Below are 11,948 nucleotides of genomic sequence, written 5' to 3' on the forward strand. Positions count from 1 at the left end.
TCAATGGACCTACTAGGGAAACCTTTTCCATAAGGAAAATCATGGTCCTGAATAATAAAGAATTTTTTCTGTCTGATCTAGTGGGAAGACAGCTTAAGAGAAGAAAGATTCTAGGTGGAGATACCACGCAAATGTCAATGTAAGATGTGAAGATTTGCTGTCATTTCTAGTCCAGAATTTTAAAAAATTAATTCAAGATTTCAGGAAAATTTGTTCTCAGGCAAAACATAGTTTGCTGCAGTTATTGAGTCAAAACCTTAGTTAGGCAGCTGTTTTTATCCTCTGGTTTAGTTTGGTAGTGGAGACTCAGTCACTGAGGGCATGACATTTCCATTAGATGTAATGTCAAATTAGTAGTAGCATCTAAAGTCCATACTGTTCAAATTAGAATCTCTCAGACTGAAAAGAAAGGTTGGATTAAAATTTTGGAGGAAATGTTTATAAAATTATGTGTTAGTCCCAATTCTTTACTTTTGTGATTCATTATTTTTCTTAAAGCATAATTATTTTGATTCCCAAAGTTGTAGAATTAATGTGCTCTTATTAGTTGCAATGATTAGAACGTAGTGAAAAGTTGTGGTTCTTAAGGTTTGCAGAGAAGAAAGTGCAAATCCCATTTTCTGCCTTAAATGAATTATTTTTATTCCTTAGAGTATTGCTCCAATAATGAAATTGCTCTTGCCCATCTATACTCTAAGAGCATGATTTCGTAAACTGATGTTCCAGGAACACATGTAGATCAGAGAACAGCTGAATAAGAACAGCTTACTTCTTGGCTTACCGAGAAGTCAGCTGATGGAGCGCTTCTCAAACTTTTTTTTTCTGCCCAGATCCCAAGATGATGTTCCAGCTGGTTGTCATTCTCGGAGGTGCATCTCAAGTTATTCTGAATTCTGTTGTCTGCTGTAATTCAGTTCCTTTTTCTTCCACTGAAGAACTATTGGAGTGCAGGTGAGTATTGGAATGAATTATTGAATATTTGGAATACTCCAATAATGGATATTGGAATGAATTATTGGAAGCAGGTGAGTAGGAGTGATGGTTCTAGGAGTGCCCTTGTATCCCTGCTAGTTGACATAGAAAGTAAAACATTCCGGCAGAGTAAAACATTCAAGAGCCTTGTTACTTTATCATAGAATAGAAAATATTGACCTGCCTTACTTTCTCTCTTGCAGAAATAGTTGTGGTGAATTTGTGAATCTCACTGATTTACAATGTTGTGTTAGTTTCTGCTGTACAGCAAACTGATTCAGTTATATATATAATATATATTCATATATATTATAATATATATAATATATATTCAGTTATATATATAATATATATATACACATAAATACACATATATTCCTTTTCATATTCTTTTCCATTATGGTTTATTACAGGATATTGAATATAGTTCCCTGTGCTACACAGTAGGACCTTGTTGTTTATCCATTCTGTAAATAATAGTTTGCATCTGCTAATCCCAAACTCCCAAATATTAACATTTTTCCTTTGACTAGCACTTCTGTTTTTTCACAATGCTTTCTCATCTAGATTTTACCTAGATTTAAACTCTTGGAGTTTTTTTTCTTAAAAAAACTCTGTCCGTATTTTCTAGATGAGGAATCTAAGGCAGAGAAAAGTTAAGTGACTTATTCTAGGTCGTATAGCAAATGAGTAGTAAGACCAGAACTCCCGTCAAGCGAATGGATTTTAAATTCAGTATGTATTCTGAGATCCTAGCCTGCCTCTCATTACTCCTTATTCACTGAATGATGCTTTTCTGCTTCACCCATTTCACCACAAATCACCCTGTGCTTATGGATACTGTACATTTAGGTTGTTCCTTGTATGCCTAACCTTTAATCCCCTTCAAAATTCTGCTGAGTTTCTGTCTTTCACAGGGCTTTTATCTTTAGTAGCTTTGCCATGTATAAAATGTGTAATCAAATAAACTGTCCCTACTAAGGGCTTAACCAGGTAATGATTTCCTCTCCCAGGTAAGTTTTAGCTTTAAGGAGTGATGGAATGAGATTTTCAGATACTTCGGAAATTAATAAGATTCTAAACCTATTGTGACTGTAATAATTGGGAGTATGTGGTGATAGATCTCTATATAATTAAAAACTAAATAAGCCAAAACTTTAAGAGAATTTTTTGGTTAATATCTATGATCTCCTGCTTCCCCCATGAGTCAGTCAACTTCATAATGAACTATGAGGAAAGGTACCATGTCTCCTTGTTCAGTGTTCTCTGCCTGGAACCTAGCACAGTGTCTGGAACATATTTGTTGAATGAATGAACTTCAAAAAAATTGCCAACATCCTGCTTGGCCTGATAACCATAGAAGGATGATGTAGGACATATAAAGGTTGATATTATGACAGTGTAATTATAAAAACATGTGATTATTAGAGGTGAGATTAATTAGGTGTGTTTGTCAGGACTGACTAAATTATGCTGCACTAATAATAATCCCCGAGCCTCACTGGTTTAAGACAACACTCATAGTACATGTTGATTGAGGGCTGGCTAGCTAGGAGCTCTGTTTTTCTGTTTGTTTTTAAAGAAGATGTTGGGGGTAGGAGTTTATTAATTAATTAATTTATTTTGGCTCTGTTGGGTCTTCGTTTCTGTGCGAGGGCTTTCTCTAGTTGTGGCAAGCGGGGGCCACTCTTCATCGCGATGCGCGGGCCTCTCGCTATCGCGGCCTCTCTTGTTGTGGAGCACAGGCTCCAGACGCGCAGGCTCAGTAGTTGTGGCTCACGGGCTAGTTGCTCTGCGGCATGTGGGATCTTCCCAGACCAGGGCTCGAACCTGTGTCCCCTGCATCAGCAGGCAGAGTCTCAACCACTGCACCACCAAGGAAGCCCCCGAGGAGCTCTGTTTTATGTTGTCCTTGCTCTGGGATCCAGGCTGATGGAGCATCCACTCACCATATGGAACATTGCCAGTGTGGCAAAGGGAAAGAAAGATCTCTAGGGTCCCACATCAATATTTAATTGCACTGACCAGCAAGAGACACACATAAATTCTACTTACAGCTCACTGGGCAGAAGTAATCCCAGGAACTATAAGGGGGCCAGAGATGCAGTTCTATCCCGTGTCTAGAAGGCAGAGGACCTGAAACACCTGTTGAACTGCATCAATAACTACCACACTGGAATAACAGTCTTCATCTCGTGTGTGAGCTGTATATTTCTCTCCTGCAGAAATAGTTGTGGTGAGTTTGTGAATCTCATTGATTTACAATGTTGTGTTAACTTGTGCTGTACAGCAAACTGATTCAGTTATATATATACTACATATTGTTCATATATATTATAATATATATAATATATATTCAGTTATATATATATAATATATATGTATATACACATAAATACACACATATATATTCCTTTTCATATTCTTTAAGTATTTCTGTTTTTTTTGAGCATTTTGTATGGGTCAGGCACTGTGCTAGTGGTTTACATACATTGCCTTCTAATTCATACAACAATCACGAGAGGGGGGAACTGTTATTACTTTATATAAGTGAAGAAACTGAAGTGAAGTGAGCTTAAGAGGTTTGCCCACTTAGTAAGTAGTAGGGTTAATGTTAGAGGTCAGGTCTGTCTGACTCCAAAGGCGATGAACTTGACAACCATGCAATATTGCTTTTTTTTTTTTTTTTTTTTTCCGGTACGCGGGCCTCTCACTGTTGTGGCCTCTCCCGTTGCGGAGCACAGGCTCCGGACGCACAGGCTCAGTGGCCATGGCTCACGGGCCCAGCCGCTCCACGGCATGTGGAATCTTCCCGGACCGGGGCACGAACCCGTGTTCCCTGCATCGGCAGGCGGATTCTCAACCACTGTGCCACCAGGGAAGCCCTATTGCTTTTATATAATACCTCTGACGCCTTCAGGCTCCATCATCATTCGGCTGTTTATTTGCTTTTGCTGGTCATTCTCATCAGGCTCCTGAGTGTCCCTTTGTCTGTAATACTGAGCTAGCATGCTTTTAGTCAACTGAAAGCTGGAAATCAGCGATCTCTTCTTGCTATAGAGACTAAGACTATAATATCTCTGATTTAAAAGGAGAGTTACCATGAGACCATTCAGATAAATGAACAGTCAGGACTGATTAAACTTATTAGACAAAACATGAAATGATGTTGTTCTGATAAAATCAAGTTCTAGGTCCTATTTCCACTGATTGCTTAAAATGCTGGTTCAATGCTTGAAAATTGCAAATAATAGCTCCAAAGTATTTACTGTGCTCTCATTATTCTCTTAAAATTGAAATTGCCACATAGTAATATTGTTTCCAATCCTTAAATCTAAATATTAACTTCATATTTAGATTCTTTTTTCCTGTAGAACTTTTCTTCTGTGAAGGACAAGTTTTTTCTTTTTCCCATATGAAAAGTTTTCGAGATTACTTTTGGCATCATGTCTAGAAACTATTGCAAATTCTCTGAAACAGAGCATTAGTTTTTGGTTGAGTGAGGGCATCTCTTTTCTCCTTGCTTCATACTTCCAAGCATTTAAGAACTAGAATAGCTCTGCCCCCCTTTCTGCCCTGTCTCACCGCTCCTCAGCAGAGGAGTCCATCATTATATTCACGTGCAGGTGCAGGGGGATGAAAAGGGCTCATGCAGCCTGACTACTTCTCCTTATTGAGTGTGGGGTCTGCCGGCTTGTACAGATCCTATTTCATATTTCTTCAATTCCAAGGCACATTGAAAAAAAATACTTTTATTGAAGTAGAGTTGGTTTACAATGTTACACAGTTTCTGCTGTACAGCAAAGTGATGCAGTTATATATATATATATTCTTTTCATATTCTTTTGCATTATGGTTTATCACGGGATATTGAATAGAGGTCCCCATGCTATGCAGTAGGACCTCGTTGTTTATCCATCCTATATATAATCATTTGCATCTGCTGATCCCAACCTCTGATCCATCCCTCCCCCACCCCCCTCTCCCCCTTGGCAACCACAAGTCTGTTCTCTATGCTAAGACACATCTTTAAAATAGCTTAGCATCTCTGAATAAACATATATCTTATGACTAATGGTATGTCCTAGTTTAAATGACAAGCAGGGTTCATTTCTTTCTTAGCGGTGCGTAAAATAACGGCACACCTTACAAACCCAATTTTTTAAATTAGATGAAGATGGTATCCTGTTTTTCTCCCTAACACATGGTAGGTAGCCCGACTGTGAGGTGCACTAGTAGGAATTCACTGTGGCTGCATGTGTAAGTTACTGCCTACCCCAACAGTTTTCCTCAGTAATAAAGGGGGCATCTCCATTCTCCTAACCTTTGAATCAGCTCTCAGTTGGTTCTGAACTTCGGTAAGGGGGGAAGAGTGTTATACATTAAATATGCAAGCCTCTGAATCTTGTGCGTTAGATCAGATACCTTGGCAATAAATAGGTAAGGAGTAGAAGCTGGGAAGAAAGAGAACTGTGGAGATAGAGCTACATTACCAAAGCGAGAGCCTAAATGATCCAAGAGGGTTTTGGTTTACCAAGCAGTAGTAGACGTGGGAGTCTTGGTTTTTTGACTTTGGTAGGTGGCAACTCTCTATAGCATGCCATATGGCTGTTTTTTTATAATTTTATTATTGGCTTTTAACTCATGCTCCCTTGGTGGGTGACATTAGGCCTCAGGCTTTAGTAAATTGGCCAGGTGGGATTTTGACTTTGATGGGTCACCGAAACCTATAATAACTTTGTCCCAGGAAAGTGACAGTTTTTATTCAGGCAAGACTACAGGCACCTGTGCCTTAGAGGCACTCGGGCTGTGCAGGTGACTTCAGCCTTCCTGGATGTAGATGCCTGTAGGTAAGACTGTGATAGTAAGACCTTGAGATTCATAGGCACAGCTTGGCCTGGTATTTCAGGTGGAGCGAAGGTTAGTCCTTTCTGACCTTGCAAGGAGTAACAATATTTGTTGCTTTAAAACTGCAAGGCATCTGAATTTTGCGTTTTCTACAGAATACTAGTGAGGTTCTAGCTTTGTGCTGTTGGTACCAGGGCTGCTGTGGGCAGTGCTAGACCAGCTGACCAACATTCTACTCATCCCTATGTTACATCAGCCGCTTTCAAGGCCAAGAAATAAAACTATAGTAGGAATAAACTATGTGGTCTCAAGTTGACTTGAGACTTGTTAGCTGGATAAACTTTCGCTGTGGATCCTGATTTCACAGACCCAAACTATGGGTTTTCCCAGGAAAATGTGGTAGATTTTTATGAATGAATACCTAAAAATGAATGGAAGCTCTTTTAATGAACAGAATATGTTATCCTCTTGGGATAAGATAATATCATAGCTCAAAGTTACATTGTTGCAAACCCACTGTCTAAAAAGGCAATTAAAAGTTGCAGCTTTTAACTCTAGAAAAATTAAGATTTTTCAGCCAATTAAAAAGCAACTGGAATGATTAGCTGAAAACAAAATAAAGGAAGACTGGCTTAGTGAGTTGGAGAAAGAGAGTTGCTTATTAGAAAAGTTGATATTTTAGCTCACAGACTAGACAAATGTAAAGGGGAAAATGAGATCTTAAAGGCCAGGAGAGTCAGATATAAAAGGGAAAGAATTGAACCTGAGCCTAATTGCTCTAAAGAACATAAAGGAGAAATATTGGTTTAGTTGTTACTAGGACAGAAAAGATGACTGGGACTCAAAGAATTCTGACAGAAAGAGAATAGCAGGATTACATAACTGTGCTTTAAGGAACCAGGATCCAAATGGCTATGGAGAAAACTTCTTAAAGCTGAAGATGGAGGGCTTCCCTGGTGGCGCAGTGGTTGAGAGTCCGCCTGCCGATGCAGGGGACGTGGGTTCGTGCCCCGGTCCGGGAAGATCCCACGTGCCGCGGAGCGGCTGGGCCCGCGAGCCATGGCCGCTGAGCCTGCGCGTCCAGAGCCTGTGCTCTGCAACGGGAGAGGCCACAAGGGTGAGAGGCCCGCGCACCGCAAAAAAAAATAAAAGCTGAAGATGGAGAATTCCTTGTAAGAATACTCGCGTCAATATGCCTGGAGGACTGGGATGGCTGTGCCATTTGGTTACAAGGAAATTTGGATACATATATGAGGAGGAATTTAGGAATATGAGTGCAAAATATTCATACCATTAGTTGGTGGATAATTACAAGCAGAAGTCAGGCGTTCCCTTTGTCCTGAGGGAACATGCTCGAGATTTATGGAATTCATATTCTGTAGGAAGGCACAAGAAAGATGAGACAGATAGAACAAGAATAGATTGGGGCTTTGACTACATGTCGGTCTAAAGAGGAATGTTCTAATGGTAGGAATTACCCAACAAAAGAAGAGAAAATGGACAAAATAATTTGGACAGACCCAGACTCACTGATTTTATATCTCTGACTATGGGTGGCTGCAGAAGAGAAAATCTAGAGAAGTGAGAAAAACAAGCTTCTTGACTAGAAAGTCCCATGGAAAGTCAATGGAGAGAAGTCAAACTCAGCAAACTCTACTAGGACATCAGATAGAGAAAGAAAGAAACCAACTCAAGTAATAGTTGAATCGTTACCAGTACTCCTTACAGCAGTCAAGATGAACAGAAACAAGGAATTTCAGAAATTATCACAACCAAGAGGAGCCTAAGGACACATGAGACTAAATGTAATGTGGTATGGGAGCATGGAATAGAAAAAGGACGTTAGGTACCAATTAAAGACATCTGAATAAAGAAAGGACTTTAGATAATATATTAATATTGGTTAATTATTTGTGACAAATGTACCATACTATTATAGGATTTTTTAAAAAAAATTTATTTTATATTAGAGTATAGTTGATTTGTTGTGTTAGTTTCAGGCGTACAGCAAAGTGATTCAGTTGTACATACACATTTATCTGTTGTTTTTCAGATTCTTTTCCCATATAGGTTATTGCAGAGTATTCAGTAGAATCCCCTGTGCTATACAGTACGGCCTTGTTGATTATCTATTTTATATATAGTGTGTATATTTTATAGTGTGTATATGTCAATCCCAAACTCCCAATTTACCTCTCCCCCCTACCTTTCCCCTTTGGTAACCATAAGTTTCTGTTTTGTAAATAAGTTCATTTGTGTCATTTTCTAGATTGTGCATATAAGTGATATCATGTGATATTTGTCTTTCTCTTTCTGACTCACTTCACTTAGTAAGATAATCTCTAGGTCCATCCATGTTGCTATAAATGGCATTATTTCATTCTTTTTATGGCTGAGTAATATTCCATTGTATATATGTACCCCATCTGCTTTATCCATTCATCTGTCGATGGACATTTAGGTTGCTTCCATGTTTTGGCTATTGTAAACATAGTGCTGCAGTGAACACTGGGGTGCATGTTTCTTTTCAAATTGTGGTTTTCTCCAGGTATATGCCCAGGAGTGGGATTGGTGGATCATGTGGTAGTTCTCATTTTAGCTTTTATTTATTTATTTATTTTTAACGTTTTTATTGGAGTATAATTGCTTTACAATGGTGTGTTAGTTTCTGCTATATAACAATGTGAATCCGTTATACATATACATATATCCCCATATCTCTTCCCTCTTGCATCTCCCTCCCACCCTCCATATCCCACCCCTCTAGCTGGTCACAAAGCATCGAGCTGATCTCCCTGTGCTATGCGACTGCTTCCCACTAGCTATCTATTTTACATTTGGTAGTGTTTATATGTCCATATATATACTACCACTCTCTCACTTTGTCCCAGCTTACCCTTTTCCCTACCTGTGTCCTTAACTCCATTCTCTAGTAGGTCTGCATCTTTATTCCCGTCTTGCCCCTAGGTTTTTCACGATCATTTTTTTTTTTTTTGGGATTCCATATATATGTGTTAGCATATGGTATTTGTTTTTTTCTTTCTGACTTACTCTGTATGACAGATGCTAGGTCCATCCACCTCACTACAAATAACTCAATTTCGTTTCTTTTTATGGCTGAGTAATATTCCATTGTACATATGTGCCACATCTTCTTTATCCATTCATCTGTTGATGGACACTTAGGTTGCTTCCATGTCCTGGCTATTGTAAATAGAGCTGCAATGAATATTGTGGAACATGACTCTTTCTGAATTACGGTTTTCTCAGGGTATATGCCCAGTAGTGGGATTGCTGGGTCATATGGTAGTTCTATTTTTAGTTTTTTAAGGAACCTCCATACTGTTCTCCATAGTGGCTGTACCAATTTACATTCCCACCAACAGTGTATGAGGGTTCCCTTTTCTCCACACCCTCTCCATCATTTGTTGTTTCTAGATTCTTTGATGATGGCCATTATGACTGGTGTGAGATGATACTGCATTGCAGTTTTGATTTGCATTTCTCTGATGATTAATGATGTTGAGAATTCTTTCATGTGTTTGTTGGCGATCTGTATATCTTCTTTGGAGAAATGTCTCTTTAGGTCTTCTGGCCATTTTTGGATTGGGTTGTTTGTTTCTTTGATATTGAGCTGCATGAGCTGCTTATAAATTTTAGAGATTAATCTTTGTCAGTTGCTTCATTTGCAAATATTTCCTCCCATTCTGAGCGTTGTCTTTTCGTCTTGTTTATGGTTTCCTCTGCTGTGCAAAAGCTTTTAAGTTTCATTAGGTCCCATTTGTTTATTTTTGGCTTTATTTCCATTTCTCTAGGAGGTGGGTTAAAAAGGATCTTGCTGTGATTTATGTCATAGAGTGATCTGCCTATGTTTTCCTCTAAGAGTTTTATAGTGTCTGGCCTTACATTTAGGTCTTTAATCCATTTTGAGTTTATTTTTGTTTATTGTGTTAGGGAGTGTTCTAATGTCATTCTTTTACAGGTACCTGTCCAGTTTTCCCGGCACCACTTATTGAAGAGGCTGTCTTTTCTTCACTGTATATTCTTGCCTTCTTTATCAAAGATAAGGTGACCATATGTGCGTGGGTTTATCTCTGGGCTTTGTATCCTGTTCCATTGATCTATATTTCTGTTTTTGTGCCGGTACCATATTGCCTTGATTACTGTAACTTTGTAGTATAGCCTGAAGTGCGGGAGCCTGATTCCTCCAGCTCCGTTTTTCTTTCTCAGGATTGCTTTCGCTATTCGGGGTCTTTTCTGTTTCTATACAAGTTGTGAAATTTTTTGTCCTAGTTCTGTGAAAAATGCCGTTGGTAGTTTGATAGGGATTGCATTGAATCTGTAGATTATTTTGGGTAGTATAGTCATTTTCAAAATGTTGATTCTTCCAATCCAAGAACATGGTATATCTCTCCATCTGTTCGTATCATCTTTAATTTCTTTCATCAGTGTCTTATAGTTTTCTGCATACAGGTCTTTTGTCTCCTTAGGTAGGTTTATTCCTAGGTAGTTTATTCTTTTTCTTGCCGTGGTAAATGGAAGAATTTCCTTAATTTCTCTTTCAGATTTTTCATCATTAGTGTGTAGAAATGCAAGAGATTTCTGCGTATTAATTCTGTATCTTGCTGCTCTACCAAATTCATTGATTAGCTCTAATAGTTTTCTGGTAGCATCTTTAGGATTCTCTATGTATAGTATCATGTCATCTGCAAACGGTGACAACTTTACTTCTTCTTTTCCGATTTGGATTCCTTTTACTTCTTTTTCTTCTCCGATTGCTGTGGCTAAAATTTCCAAAACTATATTGAATAATAATGGTGAGATTGGACAACCTTGTCTTGTTTCTGATCTTAGAGGAAATGGTTTCAGTTTTTCACCATTGAGAACCATGTTGGGTGTGGATTGGTCATATATGGCCTTATTTTGTTGAGGTAGGTTCCCTCTATGCCTACTCTGAAGAGTTTTTATCATAAATGGGTGTTGAATTTTGTTGAAAGTTTTTTTTGCATCTATTGAAATGATCATATGGATTTTATCCTTCAATTTGTTAATATACTGTATCACATTGATTGATTTGTGTATACTGAAGAACCCTTGCATTCCTGCGATAAACCCCACTTGATCATGGTGTATGATCCTTTTAATGTGCTGTTGGCTTCTGTTTGCTAGTATTTTGTTGAGGATTTTTTGCATCTATGTTCATCAGTGATATTGGCCTGCAGCTTTCTTTTTTTTGACATCTTTGTCTGGTTTTGGTATCAGGGTGATGGTGGCCTCGTAGAATGAGTTTGGGAGTGTTCCTCCCTCTGCTATATTTTGGAAGAGTTTGAGAAGAAAGCCATCTGGTCCTGAACTTTTGTTTGTGGGAAGATTTTTAATCACAGTTTCAATTTCAGTGCTTGTGATTGGTCTGTTCCTATTTTCTATTTCTTCCTGGTTCAGTCTCCGAAGGTTGTGCATTTCTAAGAATTTGTCCATTTCTTCCAGGTTATCCATTTCATTGGCATAGAGTTGCTTGTAGTAACCTCTCATGATCCTTTGTATTTCAGCAGTGTCAGTTGTTACTTCTCCTTTTTCATTTCTAACTCTATTGATTTGAGTTTTCTCCCTTTTTTTCTTGATGAGTCTGACTAATGGTTTATCAATTTTGTTTTATCTTCTCAAAGAACCAGCTTTTAGTTTAATTGATCTTTGCTATTGTTTCCTTCATTTCTTTTTCATTTATTTCTGATCTGATCTTTATGATTTCTTTCCTTCTGCTAACTTTGGGGGTTTTTTGTTCTTCTTTCTCTAATTGCTTTAGCTGTAAGGTTATGTTGTTTATTTGAGATGTTCCTTGTTCCTTAAAGTAGGGTTGTATTGCTATAAACTTCCCTCTTAGAACTGTTTTGTTGCATCCCATAGGTTTTGGGTCATTGTGTTTTCATTTGTTTCTAGGTAGTTTTTGATTTCCTCTTTTATTTCTTCAGCGATCTGCTGGTTATTAAGTAGTGTATTATTTAGCCTCCATGTGTTTGTATTTTTTACAGATTTTTTCCTGTAATTCACATCTAGTCTCATAGCGTTGTGGTCAGAAAAGATACTTGATACGATTTCAATTTTCTTAGATTTACCAAGGCTTGACTTGT

Source organism: Aethalodelphis obliquidens, unplaced genomic scaffold (assembly GCF_003676395.1).
Source record: "Aethalodelphis obliquidens isolate GAN/ISIS:26980383/991018 unplaced genomic scaffold, ASM367639v1 scaffold5, whole genome shotgun sequence".
In the NCBI taxonomy this organism is placed as follows: Eukaryota; Metazoa; Chordata; class Mammalia; order Artiodactyla; family Delphinidae; genus Aethalodelphis; species Aethalodelphis obliquidens.